Below are 16,154 nucleotides of genomic sequence, written 5' to 3' on the forward strand. Positions count from 1 at the left end.
GCTTTGCATGGCCTGAGGGCAATGATCACTGGCTCCCGGGATTGTGCCTCCCTCTTTTCTATGCTTAAAATGGCATAGAAAGTGGCTTTCCATTATTTTGAGGAGGAAATTTAAATACATACACATGCTTGTGCTGAGAGCCAGCTACTGACAAAAGGAAAAGTCTGTGGGGGAATCCACAGGAACAACTTGTGACTTTGTTTTCTTATTAAATAGGGTATAGTTATACCATTCTTTCTCCTTCTGCTTCACAAATAGCACAGACCAGCATAGCAGTACCAATTCCTTAGAACCAGACTATTGTATCTAGAAGCTTCAGTAATGACCCTGATACTGATAGCTCCTAGACACTAGGCACTTACAAGGTAGCACTCCTAAATTCTTTGCACATTTTATCCTCTTTAATCCATATGACTACTCTGGGAAGGTGATGCTATTGCTTTTTTGTAATTTAATTTTATTTTATTTTGAAGAGTAAAAACAAATGCAAAGATAAATAGCAGAAACAAAGACAGAAACAGGGTAACATATAATACATATGTTACAGATATTCAAACCAAAATAGCTAATTAATAATGGTTGTTCTATTTTTATCTATTTTTATCATCAAATCTGTTGCTATGATTAACAGATACAGTTAGGATTGGACAAATAATTGAATATTACTGCTTGCTTTCAAGAAACCTTAGTTATTTTTTCTTGTTTGGTGATATTATTTCTATGCTCATGTCTCAGTTACTCTTCTCTTGTTGCTGGGATAAATACCCTACACTCAAAATGAGGGAAGGAAAGGTTTATTTAGCTCATGCTTATTGGAGGTTTCAGTCCATGCTCAGCTGGCTCCAAGGGCAGGGCAGCACATGGCAGAGAGCAACCGTTCATAGCAGCGGCAAAGAGCAGAGAGCAAAAGGGAGGAAATGCAGCAACAATGGCAACAGAGAGCAAGTTTGTCTTCTTCGTGTTACATTCAGGCTATCCACCCCAGGCTGGGGGTAGCACTCACAACCATAATCCCAGCAGTACTCAGACCCCATAATCCCAGCCTTGAATCATGAATTAATAAACTGTACAGCTGGCTTCAATGACTGCATGAGGCTTTGAGAGGACAAAAACACACAAACTGTAACAGCTCCTGTTTTTTGAGAAGAAAACTGGTAACTTTATATGTCTTTTGGTAACTATTTCAAGGCCACAGATCTTGGGAAGTAGCAGAGGCTAGAGCCCAACATTCTGAAGCATATACTGCATAACTCTTTACTGGGTTGTGGCATAAACTAGGAGAGGAAGGGATAGGGGATCATGATAGAAGCCAGGGAATAATGTCTGTGTCTTATTTACCTCTTAGGGAAACTTGCCTAAGACAAGGTTTGCCTGTGAAAGATGAAGTCATGGAAGTCAGAGAGCAATGTACGTAAACATATGCCTGTGTATGTCTGCACTTGCATGTGTAAATGAACTAGGACTGTAGCACTTGGGTGAAGAACACAAGTTCTTTGGTTGGTCTTGGATCTCAGAAAGGGAAGTAAATTAAACTGCATCCACAATTCTCAAATTCTCTTTGGATCTGGAGTGTATCCTCAAATTGTAGGTTGAAGGTTTAGTTGCCCACCTGGGGCACTGTTGGGAGGTGGCAAGACCTTTGGGACTTGTGGCTTAGAAGAAGGAATAGAGGTCTCTAGAGATTGCCCTGGTAGGGACCCCTAGCTCCTCTCTCCTGTGGGCCAAAACCTCTGGAACTACAAATAAAAGTAAATCCTCTTTGTAAGTTAATTTTCTCAGGTATTTTATCATGTAATAGTAAGATGGCCAACCCAACTGTGAGACAAGTTTTCAATGCCTGGCCCTGATTCACAAAAGTATGAGATGACCACAAGTTTCTTCATGCGTTCCTGTCACACACACACGCATGCACACACACACACACACACACAACCCCAAGACTTACCACTTTAAGTTGTTTTGCTCTAGAAGGGATGAACATGTAACCTGAATGTGTCCTACACTTGGAAGGTTCTACATGCTCTGCCAGGTATATTTCCTTATAACAAAGGTTTCCTTCTGGGGCACATTTTGAATGTTAAGCCTATGATGAACACAGCTAATTTAAGATTGGCCTTCCAAGTTTCTTTGTCTGAAAATTATATCTTAGTATTCTATAAGTGTGACTTAAAGAAATGTCTTTTCAAGTTTCTTGAAAAATTCTCAAAACTAGCCCAGGCAGTATCCATAAGAAGGCTATAATCCGCTTTCATTGTTTTAAGGTGAAAAGGTTATTTTACCATCCAGTGATAACCATTTAGGTCTAAGATTCTTAATGATGATCATATTTACTATTGAAAAACCTTGCTCTAGTCCTGTGATATTCATAGCACACCTGCCTTGCAGTGTGCGCCCGGGTACAATTTCCACTGGGAAGAAGGTTTGGTGCATTGCTGTTCCACTTAGTTTGATTTCAGTCCCCAAACCCAACAAAATATTTTGAGAGGAATTATATCCTCATCTTCATTCCACAGTTCAATTTTTTTAATAAAAAAGAAGTTCTGAAAAAGCAGTTAACTGAAGAGGAAAAGCCCAAAGATTTGTATATCAAAAGAAGGTTGAGAGACTGTGCTCATCTTTTAAATTGGTACATATTTTTAAATCAAAACACCTCAGTTGGCAATTGGAAGGTGCAACCAGCACTGTTCTCACAGGAGCATAAATTGCTATAGAATTTCTGATGGGAGATTTGACATAATATGGAAAAGGCTCTAAAAATCTATATTTTGACCCAAAACTTCTGAAGCTAGAAATTTTTACATGAACATAAGAGCTGTATACATAGGTATACACTTCTGCATCTTTATGGACATGTCATTTAGAAAATATAAATTTTATTTATTTATTTATTTATTTTTGTATTTTAGGGAAGGGTCTACAGGGTGCTCAGGGTCTCACTACTAGATCAGACTCTTAGTAATCCACCTGCTTACAGCCTCTCAAGAGCCAGGATTAAGGATACATGCCACCACACCTAGTCTCAATTGCCTTCTCAGCATGCCCCAGGAGCATGGCCGGCATGGCAGGCCTGGGGATAGAACCTCTGGCTCCTACACCTGCTTGTAGACACTTTAATCTGCTGAGCTATTTGGCCAGCCCTAGAAAATATAAATTTTAAATAACTTATGTAGTGATCTTTGACACCATATGGCTATTAATTAGACAATAATTTTCACCGATGTGAAAAAATAATTGCACTATATCACTTAGTGAAAGAAATAGACTGTAAAATATTATGCATGCTATTATCTCATTTGATTTTATATAATGCATTGTGTATGCAGAAATAGAGAGTGGAATGAGGGAGAAACAAATCAGAGAAAAACAAATATGAGAATATTACCACCTATAGCACATATCACACCGTTGTACTATATTAGGAGTGAAGAATTTGCTGAGGACAGATACAAGGCCAAAAATGTTATGGTGTGGCACAATTTTTTTGTGAGAAAATAACAGATTGTGATATGACTTCTGGGAGACAGCCAATGCTTTGTTGAAAGCTGATATTTAATTTCCTGCAATTGTATATTCAAACAGATTCATGAGTTCTGATATTAGCGTCTCAGTCAGTAATAGTGGACAAGACTGGCCAGCGTCCTCTCTCAACTCCTTCATATGCATAAAGGCTATATTGCTATGATTACTAAATATGTCTTGAGTTCAATGCTGAGCACTTGTGGCTATAAATTCAGATAGTACTTTGCACCAACCCTATGAGCTAGCTATAATCAATCCCCATATTCCTGAAAACTCCAAGCTTCAAAGAGGTCAAGAGGCCTGTTTAGATCACATGCAATCAGTGCCAGGCAGGGATTGAAATCCAGTGCTTCATTGTTAACCCTGCTCTAGTCTTGGCGAGAACCTCTTCTCTAACCCAGCCTCCCACCCATGCTTCCACTGTCCTGTAGCTATTTCAACTCTGCTGCTCTCCTAGTGTGCCTGTTTCTCCTTCTATGTAATGAGAAGGCAACTGAGAGCTTTATTATACATACCCTGATAATATGTAATGAGGAAAGAAGAAAAGGAATATATCTGCCAAAATTCAGTTAGGTATATGTTTGTAAGAACATGCATTTTGGAAATAAAAAAGAGGCCCAACAAAGCTCATGTGCTTTGCATAAATATTCCTATATCTTGGAGCTAAGAAAATATTGACTTATACATTGTTCAGGAAACATTTACATGAAAAAGCATTTGCTTCCGTAACACGAAGCTTAACTCACAAAATCTGGCTGAAATCATAACAGTGTAAGAAAGTAAATCTGATAATAATAAATGTCTCTAAGATGACTTGGGAGACACAGAATACCCAGAAGAGCTGGCCAAATTTTCTAGCAAGCTGCTGTGTGGACCCTGAGCCCAGACACAGTGCTCTTCATCTCTTGGTTCACCCTGAGGAAGCAGGGGAGGCAAGCAGTAATCTGGGTGGGCTGCCCAAAAGCCCATTGTTCTTCACCAGGAGAAAGGAAAAACATAGGAGACCCAACAGGAATATTGCAGAGCCAGATGGAAGGACCCAACCTTACTCATTTTCAGGGCTGGCCCTTTTAGATTTCATCAAACCTTATTCCAACCCTAGGACCAGTTTAGAATGATATAAAAGCGGCCTTACTGTTGCCCATGTGCATAATTGATCAGTTTCCCAAAGTTTAGTTGTGTGGCTTGTACTAGGCCCACCAGTTTAAAGATAAAGAAGTCCTGTATTTCTATCTTTTTTCCAAATAGCGCAGAGAATGTATCAGGGTAATAATGTATGAGTTGAGAATAGATTGCTGGCCAAATTCTGTGGGAAACTTAGCCCTGGAAACTCTCTTGGACATCACACCACCAAGTCAAGCTCTTACCCTGCCCTGCCAGGCAGTTGGTCTTTGATTCTTTGTTTCCATGCCTCTCTTATTCTTCCTTGCTTCCACCTCCTGAGCTTTGGTCCAAGCACCCCTACATGATCAGCACAGGCACTGAGAATGCTTAACTTCATGATGGCAGGTGTCTGAAGAACAGGACATTAAGCCCAACAGAATCAGGCTGATTGAACCTAATGTCACCTCCATCGTGACTGCTGATTACACTCAGATTTCATTACCTCACTGTAAAGTAGCACCATAGCAGAGTTCCTACCCTCCAGCACTCTTACTGTCTACGGTCTCTACCACAGCACCCAAGACCTGGCCAAACAGAAAAGGGTAAGAAAATTCTTCAAGATGGTGTCTTCTTGGGAAAGTCACATTCTGCCCATTTATTAATCTATCTGACCCTCCCCATCATCAGAAAGCATGCAACCTGGCTTCTTTCTCCTTGGGTGGGGGAAGGAACTGATCCAACAACATGATCACTCTCACTTCCTACCTTTCACTGGCCACTGAATAAACTCCTCCCTCTTTTGCTTCAAAAACCTTTGCTGTTATTATTAGCTTTGCTTCTGAAGGTTAAAAAATTGAGATTTAGCTTCATGAAAACTGGGCTAATAAGGCTCCCTTTCCCTATACTGTGTCTTTTTAAATAGCAATTATACCAGCAGGGGCTGGCATTACTGTCCCCATTGTCTTATCAGACAAGGAACAAAGGCTTGCAAGATGAGCTGACAGAAGTTCCAGCTCTTGTTCATATCTGCTGTCTACTGGGGAACAGATGTAGTTGGCTGATCATGGGGTGGGCAAACAGACAGGGGCTCAGAACTGATGGCCTGCATCCATCCCTCACCATCCTCGGAAGAATTCCCAAACAGCGTAATTTAGAAAGAATTCAGCAAACCAGTTTCCTGACATAGCCTGCAGCTGGTCACAAAATCCAAATATGTCATTGCAAAAGCTCACTTTGACTTTATGTTTTCCTTCTTAATGATGCTGTCTGGATAATTTAGATTTTAGGAATATGATAGATGCTCAAGTCATCCCAAAATAGCTCTGTATATGTGCTTCTGTGACTGTTATTATAAATAATGTTATCTTAATTTTCATGACTTTAAAAATATCTTGGTCCACTATGTTATTGAGTGATATAGCCAAAGGAAGCAACTTGAATTATTCTGAGGAAAATTGAAATAGAATTGAACAAACTTGAATTCATTATTCTTATAAATTATGAAGACATAAAATAGGTATTTCTGTGAAACTCTAGGAGAAAGAATTGGTTTTTAAGTATAATAAGAAAAAATAAGACTGGTTTCCTCAGAATGGAAAAAAAAACAAGTAAACACGGTAAGTTTTAATTAAACTTAACAAGATATGTAAACTTTCTAACGCCCCCACTTTTCATCTGTACAATGTGAATAGATGTTCCCAGAAGAGTATTAAATTTTAGGAAGGAGGCTTGGCTTATAGTAAGAACTTCTTGCTCACCCCCATCACCATTGTTGAGTGCTATTTTCATTTCTAACTCTTTTGATAACACTGACATCATGACAGATGGAAATCGTGTGCTGTGGGAGCTCTCTTAGGGGATTAGGACACGGAGACAAAGTCCATACTCTTCACCTCTGCTCACACACCGCTCTTCTGTCAGGGACGCGCACATAAATATGGATCGCTGGTCTCAGCAGGACACGTAGAAAGTCATGCTGCTACCTGTCAGAGCCGTAACCCCCTTCATCTGAAAATGTCCTTCGCACACAATCCTGCCCCACGGTCTAGACTCACACCTAGAAGGAAAACACCACAAAATCCTAAGATGGCTGCTTTTTCTTCAGGAATAAAATAGTATTTGTCACCTATGGGGTTTTTAATATGTGTCTACTGTATGTTCGATTAGTAAAGCCAGAGAAGACTTTGTACAGCCTCCACCATTCAAACTGTGACTAAAAGTATGACAATGCAAGGATTTGAAATGTGTGGGTTAATTTAGCATGAAGACGTTATTGTGGGGGACAGAAACAGCAGAATAAACAAGAGTCCAGAGTGAAATACCTCAATTGTTAAGAAAACTGAAGTGGCAGAATACCCACAGGTTAGAGTAATACATAAATAATATGCTTATTTATTTATTTATTAGTACAGGGTCTCACTTTGTAGATTGGACTTGTGATGATTCTCCTGTTTTCAGCCCCCAAAGCGCTAGGATTACAGGTATGCACCACCATGCCCAGTTTTAGTCATCATCTCAGCACAGCCTGGGGGCTGGGCTGGCACAACACACTGGGGATCAAACCCCACCCATGTTAATTTAAAGAAAATGCAATCAAAGTGGTCCATAGTTGGAAGGATGGCTGAGTTGGATGTTAAGAGCTTACTTCTCATATATGAAATATATATGCATGAAGATGATGTATAACAATGAGTGCTATTTTTTAAAAATCTATCAGCTGAGCATGGTGGTGTCTACCTGTAATCCAAGCACTTAGCAAACTGAAGCAGGAGTATTTCTGCTAGTTTGAAAATAGGCTGGACTGTGTAGTGAGCTCGGTGCTGGCCTGAAGTACACAGCAAGATTCTGTCTCAAACAAGCCAACAATAACAGCAGCAACAACAACAAACCCAGCCAATCTCTCAAATCTATGTGATAGATTAGATAGGATGAACTGCATGTTGGCTGATTCTTGAGCAAGTTTCTGCTGGAGCTTGGCAAGTGAGACTAGAGTAAGAACACCTTTGCTCCAGGCTTCTCTCTGTATCCTATCTGTGTCCTACCTTTGGCCAGAAGTGAAGGACCCCCAAGATGGTTGAGGATAAAGCGCAAGCAGTCTGTGCCCTGAGTCACCTTTAGCAAAAGCCTTCAGGAAAACCCTTCATCTATCTACATCAGACTGATGTAAATTAGAGATTACCCTCCTGTACATAAATAAGGCTCATTCTAAGTAGTCTTTATTTTACTGGGGTCTATTTTATGGTGTACATCCACTATTTTGTCTATCGTACTGTCTTTTTTAAAAAACTATTTTTATCCTTTTGTAGAAAAGCAGGGGCAAATTCATGTCTGAGTGCATCTTTACATACACTATAATCAGAATGAGTAACTACTTAAACAATTTAGCCCATCAGGTTGATAGCTCTGCATTAAGTCTGTTGTTCCTTTGAAATTTTGGCACATTACAACATGATTAGCAAGTAGTATATTGTATTTTGGCACTATTTTCCAAAATAGAGAAAGTGAGCTTCTATTAAGGAAATGAACAATAAAACCCTGAACATTTTCAAGATCAGATAGTCTGGTTTGAGCAAAGTCTTTCAAATTTCCCTAAAGTTTTAACCTCCTCTTCTTCCTGTGTTATCTATGTTGACGTTTATTCCAATTCCTGGTTAATATAAATAATTTATCCCAGTTTATTTGTTAACTTTGATGAGAAGAGAGAAATGGGCAGGCAGGTATATCAGTAATTTGCATAAAATTCAGATCCTTGTTCCTCCAGGGAGCCTTGACTTCCAGAATCTGTTCTCTGAGAAATGCTCTCTGCAAACAGTTCTCTGTGAGGTCCAGACCATGCTGTATACATAGAACATGTGAGAAATGTAGCAATAATCCAAAATCCATAGGGATTTTAAATACCAAGTCCTCAAACAGAGATGAATTGAATTAGACCATGCACTCTGAGTTGAATAAGCCAAATGTGACTCTCTTCATGACACCCAAGAGAAGGGGATTTGCAGGAAGACAGGCAGATCAGCACGCACACCGGAGCATCATCTTCTGATCCCTGAACACCATCTGACCTCACACCCCTACCCTTCTCGTTGCGTCCCTCTGCATGCACATTTAGCATGACTTCCAGATAACTGCTGGAATTGTCCTGGCTATTAGTTTAGTAATTGTATTTTAATCTCAGGTTTAGAGAGAACATTAAATGAATACAGAAATTAACAATTACTTAACCTTTAATTATTCATCTCTGAGTTTAAGTAAAGTTCTAAACCCCAAGAGCCAGTCTCTTCTGAAGTGAAATTTTAAGCCAGTGTATGTAATATCCACATTCTCGAAGAAAACTTGGGGAAGTAAAATAGCTATTTAGGATCTTTTCTTCCCAAGTTAACTACCGAGAATATTTTAATGTGTATTCTACATAAAATTATGTTGAAAATTGTATTATAAATAGAATTTATAAGTTACATTTTTCTTCTCTCAACATGTACTATCTTCCAAATCATTAAAATTCTTTGGTAAATGTTTTTAAAGTCTGCATATTTCACATTATAACTATATCAGCGTTTAATTCATCCTATTTAATCTAGTACATAAAATTCAGTGATTAGCTGGGGTTTTTTGTCTGTTTTGTTATGTTTTTGTTTTTATAAGGTTTTGTTTGGTTTGGGGTTTTTTTGAGTCAGGGTCTTGCTATGTAGTCCAGACAAGCCTTGAACTCACTACTAAGCCCAGGTTGATCTCAAACTAGCATAGATCTCTCCTCAGCCTCCCAACTACTGGGTGTGCACTACCACACCCAGCTCACAGATTTTTAAAATAGTATTCTTGCTATATAACATATATATAATATATATATATATATATATATATATATATATATATTTACAAGTACTTCCCTAGGTTAATTACATAAAACAGGCTCAGAGGATACAAAAATTTTGATATTTATTTAGGCTTGCTGATGTGTTTTTAAACATAAGATGGTATATTATAAACCATGCTCTACCTACCAAAAGGTAGTAATAGTGACTTTTAGCCCTTTCTATTGATGCACACTTTTCATGTGTGGATGCATGTAGGACTAAGTGATTACAGTTTGTATTAAAAAGTTCTTGCTAGCCCCACCCCCGAGGCATGCTGAGATAGTGAATGATACTGGGTGTGGTGGTGTGCACCTGTAATCCCAGTGCTTGGGAGGTTGACAACAGGAGGAGCACTACAAGTCCGATCTGTGTAGTGAGACTCTGTAGACCCTGTGTTAAATACATTTTTTTAAAAAGTTTAAAAAGTTATGATGTCCCTCTTACCCTGGGGTTCTGAGATGGTAGATTTGTGCAGGGTGTGTGTGTGTGTGTGTGTGTGTGTGTGTGTGTGTAGCGGAGAATGGCATATCCACTCCAGAGGACAGGCCTTAATAGCGTGAGGAGAGCAGAGCATGAATGCACAATGCCAGCTGTCTTTAAGGCTGTCTGCCTGGACCAGACCACTTGCCTACTCCACATTCAGTGACCTCTTTCCTAGCCTCATTAGAAAGGCTCTGTCACTTCATGTCTGAGTGTACTGTGACCAACAGGATTGGCCCCTCTCCAGGTACCATCAACTTCACAGAAATCAATGTTGTGGTAGTTGCCCATTCCAAGAATAATCACTTTAAAAACTCTTTGAATTTATAAAATCAATAGTAAGGCAAGCCATTGCAATCTATGTGATTAAATTGCTCCTAAGTAGCTTTATTTTATTCTCTAAATGATTGTTGGAGAACTCACTGGAGTTCCAGAGACCCCAGCACTTGATTCACATTTGCTTTGTTCCTGAGGTCAATGCCTCTGACAACACAACTAGAGCACAACATGGGAGGAGAGAGGCCAGGTAGGAACACAAGCACTCCCTGAGTGTCAGCTGTGTGTCTAGCGGAGGAGGCAGTCCAAAGCCACTCACTGACACACATCTTCTCTGCCACATAGTGGTTGGCACACACTCAGGCATTGTGATTGGTGGCAGACAACTCTGTCAGCTAGGAATTGGGTCACACTCTAAGAATATCCGTGTGTGAGGCACCATGGTGAAGCAGGGAGGAATTAGAACCAATGCCCTTGTAAGGAGGGGTTGGGGTGCAGACATAAGCAAGAAAGAAGCAAGAGAGTGTACTTCCCTTTGTCAGAAACCCTGCACCATCCAAGCGGAGTGGACCTGGGCAGGATGCACCACAGGAAGACAATGGAATGGTGCCCCTAGAGGGCAGATGGTGAAAACTCACCCTCCTGAGTGGCGTTATTGGAAGATGGCCAACCCACTAAAACACAGGGTCTAGTGGAGGGTCTTTAGGTTATGGAGGTGCCCTTGATGGACCACTGTGAGACAGCACTTCCTGTCCTTGCCCAGTTCCATCTCCCTTCCTTGAGGTGAGCAGTGATCCTCCACAGGCCTCCTCATCACAGGCCTAACTGCCATGGAACCAACTGATTACACACTGAAGCTCAAAGCTGCAAACAAACATAAATTGCTTCTCTTTTCACTTATCTTTCAAGGTATTGTTATCATGAAGCACCCTTGACCTACTACAGGTGGAGGATGAGAGAATCTTCATGGATTAAACCTTTATGGAAATTCACAAAGAATTCTACATCTTCACATTCATCTCCCAAGCTTGTCATGCCATGTGCTGACATCAGGAAGTGCTGACTCCGCTTGAAGAGCAGCAGGAACAAAACCCAACATAGAAAGGAAGTCATATTTGAGGATTATCAAGAGTTTAATTTTATCTGTAAGATTTCATTAATTCCAATGTCTGTCTTCAAAACAATTGTTTTAGAAGTAACTGGCATGTATAACTTAAGGAAAATGATTTGGTGATAAGATACAAAAATTAACATTTCCTGAGGGGTAACATAGGTCTTGAATGTGCAATAAGTAAAACGAAATTAAAATACATCTTGAATATAAACACACAGTGTCTTAAAATGACTAAACACTCAGACTTCATTGGAATAAGTCCTCTCTGGAACATGTATCCATCCTGTGTGGGTTTGAAATGCTCAGAGGAACAAGTGGCAGAAATGCTTTCAGAACACCCCTTGTTTCTAGATCTGAACTCCTGCTTGCTTGGTATTCACTAATCTTAGCCTTATATTTCTAATCTGCGCAATGGATGGGACACTATTTTTTGCAAAGGGAGGCAGCAAAGTTGAGCACTGGAGACTGAACTCATAGCCTTCACATTCACAGCCTTCACACTCATATCCCTCACACTCACAGCCTTCACTCTCATAGCTCTCACACTCACAGCCTTCACACTCATAGCTGTCACACTCACAGCCTTCACACTCACAGCTTTCACACTCATAGCCCTCACACTCACTGTCTTCACACTCACAGCCTTCACATGCATAGCTCTCACATTCACAGCCTTCACACTCATAGCTCTCACACTCACAGCCTTCACACTCACAGTCTTCACACTCATAGCCGTCACACTCACAGCCTTCACACTCACAGCCTTCACACTCATAGCCCTCACACTCACAGCCTTCACACTCACAGCCCTCACACTCATAGCCCTCACACTCACAGCCTTCACACTCACAGCCTCACCCTTTCTTTTATTACTTTTTTAAATTTTGAGACACAGTTTAAGTCTCTAAATTGTCCAGACTGGCTTCATACTTGTGACCCACCTTCTTCATTTTCACAGAATGCTGTGATTATAAGCATGCATGTCCATGCCCAGCTGAAATGATACTATTCTATGATATGAGTAAAATAGCAGAATTCCTTGCATGGATTGCCTAGTTAATGTCAGTTATCTAGACAGTGACCAAGAAATGGAAGCTTCAGAGAAAAATTAAGTTTGAAATCACACAGTGCTCCAATTTGTAGCCTGACTTGGCTATAGACTGATATACGGTCATATGCAATCAGTCTACAGTGTGTACAGCATAAAGAGAGACTTTCCTTGTATACAAACAGGCCATAGTTGACACAGACTTTGTGGTGACTCCAAGAGGTCTATGTTTTGCCTCATTGGTGCTTGTCACCATCCTCAAAATTGCTTCTAAGTCACATTTAAGGTAGTTGCTGCACCACTACCATATTCACATAGACATAGGAGAAGAAAGAATAAAGGGAAAATGTAAAAGATATCCTATAGCTTTTTAATATTTGGCTTTAAGTGCATGGTCTGTCATGCTTCTTACCAAGTACTGTCATTAGCACTAGTTTTACTGTTATGTACTATTACAGCTTATGGAAAGACACTGGGAGTTAAGAAAATAGATAAAGCTCCCATTGAGAAGGACAGGATTTCTCCAGTTTCTCAGTTTCCCTACCTGTAGACAGGAAGTTGAGTGAGACGGGTCATCTGAAACCCTATTCTGGGCACTTCCCTATTGCAAAAACTCCTGGAATCCTGAGGAGGGAAAGTGAAAGGGGGAGAAGGGTCGGGTAGGGGGGAAGAGATGGATAGAGCAACATGCTGTGACCAGGTGGACTCACAAAGGAGGAGCAGAACATCATTGTCAAAGCTACAGAACTGCTTCGTGGCTACCACTTTGCATTGCAGACACACGTTGTCCTCTGAGCAGTGGCGTGAGGGCACCAAACATTTCCCTAGGGCCCTTCTACTCTTCCCTGAACTTCGTTGTTTCTGTGTGCCCAGAGACCTCTTCTACTTTACTACTTACAGCACTGGCCTGGTAGGCCCATCCCACAGTGTTGTAGTCACGCCTGAGCTCTCTTACAATTCTCCAATCATTTTTTCTGTGCTCCACAACTGTCCCTCTTCCAATCCCTGCCTCAGCTCTCAGAACCAATTTCATGATTAACTCCTCTTATGCATTAATATCTCACAAGGAACAAAGGAGGCAAAATTACATTTTAAAATATCCTTGTAAGTGGATGCCAGTGCATGACAACCACCTTTCTGTAGGAGCATCATAGGAGATTTGTAGCAATATCTTCACTCTAGGGATGAGAAAACAGAGGCTTAGAGAGAGGCTAAGCACAGTCACAGCTAGTAGGACCCTGAAGTCAGGTTTCGAACACAAGTTCATCTGGCTCCCAAGTTCATAAATTATCACAATTTTACTTCAGGAAATAAGTGTATTTATTCTACTAACTTCTCAATATAGAATTTCTGCCTCTGACTTAAGCCCAAAATACTGACAATTTTGTGCTCCGAGGTCATCCTTTGCCTCTCTACACTCTGTCCTGCTACACAGTGGTAGTAGGTTAGATGCATGCATTCTTGAGAGTCACACTGAGGTTAACAACCTTACTTTACTTGCTGGTGCTGGGCACGGAATGCCCAGCATGTCTCTGCCAGCTGGCATGGCAGGCTTCTTGGCACTGCTAAATTCTACAGAGGAATTTTGCTCTCTAAACACAGGTCCAGATGAGTCGAGCCAGATCCAGGAGAATGCTGTCAGATCTCCCCGCTGTGCTGCTCCCTGCATATCTCACATGGATTCATTGCCCCTTGAAAAGGTCTTTTTTACCCTTCTGCAAAGAGACAGAGTGAAGTTAGTAGTTTGCTAACAAAGACACAAAGAAATGTATCAAGAAAGAATTTCAAAGCGAAAGAAGAATCAATAACCCAGTAGAAAAACAGGATGAATGTAACACCTGGAAACACATATTTCACCAGCTGTATTGTCACTCAGTCTAAAGAATAACCATATCAAAGATCCTGCCTGGGCCTGCCCAAAACAGCTTAATTGCAGACAAATTATTAGCTGAATTCAGGTCTTCAAACTGTGTTTCACAGAACACTAATTTTACAAAGGTGATTAAAGGTTTTCTGAAGAGAAAAATAGTTTATAGTCAAAACAATTTGGAAAAATCTAGGTTACATGAAATTAACAAGGTTTATTTGCTTCTTTGCTGACATTTTTTTCCAGGATCTTTTAATATGTTAATGAACATGAATTTCCAAGAGGAAAATTGAAGTATGCAGAATTTTCCAGACTATTCAACTTTCTTTGACCTTCATAAAAAAAGGTCCTATCTGTTATTCTCTAGCATCTAACCTGGCTCATTTCCTCCCTAAAATTGTAGTTTCCAATGTTAGATTTGTTTCTTGGTTTGCTGGTATGAGGGTCTGTGTCACAGCCCTTCTTTCACTTGCTGGTGCTGGACAGGGAAGGCCTAGGACACCTCTGTCCAGGTAATAGATCTTTGTCACTGGACTCAGTGACTCCCAAGAGGTTGGAACCGGGGCAGTTTCCTCCACTTGTAGACCAGCATCCACTGCTGAGTGACACACAGAGGCAACATCAGAATTATGACTGTTTTTTTTTTCTATTTATGATTATTCTATGTAAAGCAGTTGGCAAAGTGTGAGGAGGAAAGTGGCATGCTCACATTTGGTATTAAACATAGGCAACATTATTATTCCTTCTAGAAACAAAGATGAAGGCTGAAGCAGCACAATTAACTTGCTCCAGATCATACCAATGGTGTGTGGCAGATAGGATTTGGAATGAGGTGTTCAGATACAAGAGTAAACATTCAATTAAATAAATGTGTCAGATCACTTTTCAGTTTCAGGATAGAAGCACAGGAGAATAATTACTGTAACATCTGGCTCAGAGGTCAGTGTGTGTCCTTTGACTTAAGATGGGTGGCTTAGCATGTTCTCAGGAAGCTGAGAAATCTTGTGCCTTGAGCCTTTCCTATGTGGCATGTGATGCTTTTCACTTTGGGCACTGGGTCATAATAGCCTCTCCACCTAAGGAGCACTGAGCCTTCAAGAAGAAACTAGGGACCTGCTCAGGGGCACTGGTCCAGGAAGAAGTGAACCCAAGCTTTGATTTCAAATTATTACTCTGTGTGGAGCAAGGAAGGCAGGGGGCTCAAAGAACATAAAAGATTGTTAGGAGTAGGAATGAGAGCTGCCACCTCGATTTCTGTTGTCTTTGTATTGCTTGACATGATCCATTCCAGAACGCCTCACTGAATGGACCCTCTAGCTGTGATGTTGTGCAGATCCTGACCAAGAGATCCAGAGATGCTCTGCTAGCTGTGCTTTGTTCCTTATTCACTCAGCCTCAGGATCCAGCTAACTGGGTGGACTATCGTTTGCTGAGACCCATTCCCACCCAACTCCATGGCCTTTAGCCATTTCTCCTTTTTGAGCCTCATAGAATAGAAAAATGTGAACTCAATTGCACTATATCACGCACTGTGTCTCCCTGACTGCATGTTTTAAACGTTCATTAAATAACTGTTCTTAACCAGATAATTAATCCTTCCTGACCCATGTTGGTGATACTAAGAAGGCTGGAATCTTATCGGTTCATGCCCTCAGTTCGGAGTGCAGTGATGTATTGGTAAATTCAGCACTTGGCACAAGGAAGGTAATCAAAAATGTTTGAGCCAATTTGGCTTCTTCCCCAGAATCATCAAAAACAAGTGAGGTGGTGGAGGTGGATTCAACTGTGGCATGTCCAGAGTGGCTGCACAGAGGGTGGCAGCCTCTCATCTCCCCCGCCCCCACTGTGAAGTGTGGCTGGCTAAGCGGCAGCTCGCAGAATCCTCTTAGGAAA

The 16,154-nt window shown here is 40.7% G+C and overlaps 1 pseudogene; it reads right to left on the reverse strand.

Annotated features, from left to right (window-relative positions):
* The window catches only part of LOC101580876, a 31,205-nt pseudogene extending 19,039 nt beyond the window's left edge, over positions 1–12,166 (reverse strand).
* Between the last annotated feature and the right edge of the window lie 3,988 nt (positions 12,167–16,154).

This window comes from Octodon degus, unplaced genomic scaffold (assembly GCF_000260255.1).
Source record: "Octodon degus isolate 3935 unplaced genomic scaffold, OctDeg1.0 scaffold00048, whole genome shotgun sequence".
Lineage (NCBI taxonomy): Eukaryota > Metazoa > Chordata > Mammalia > Rodentia > Octodontidae > Octodon > Octodon degus.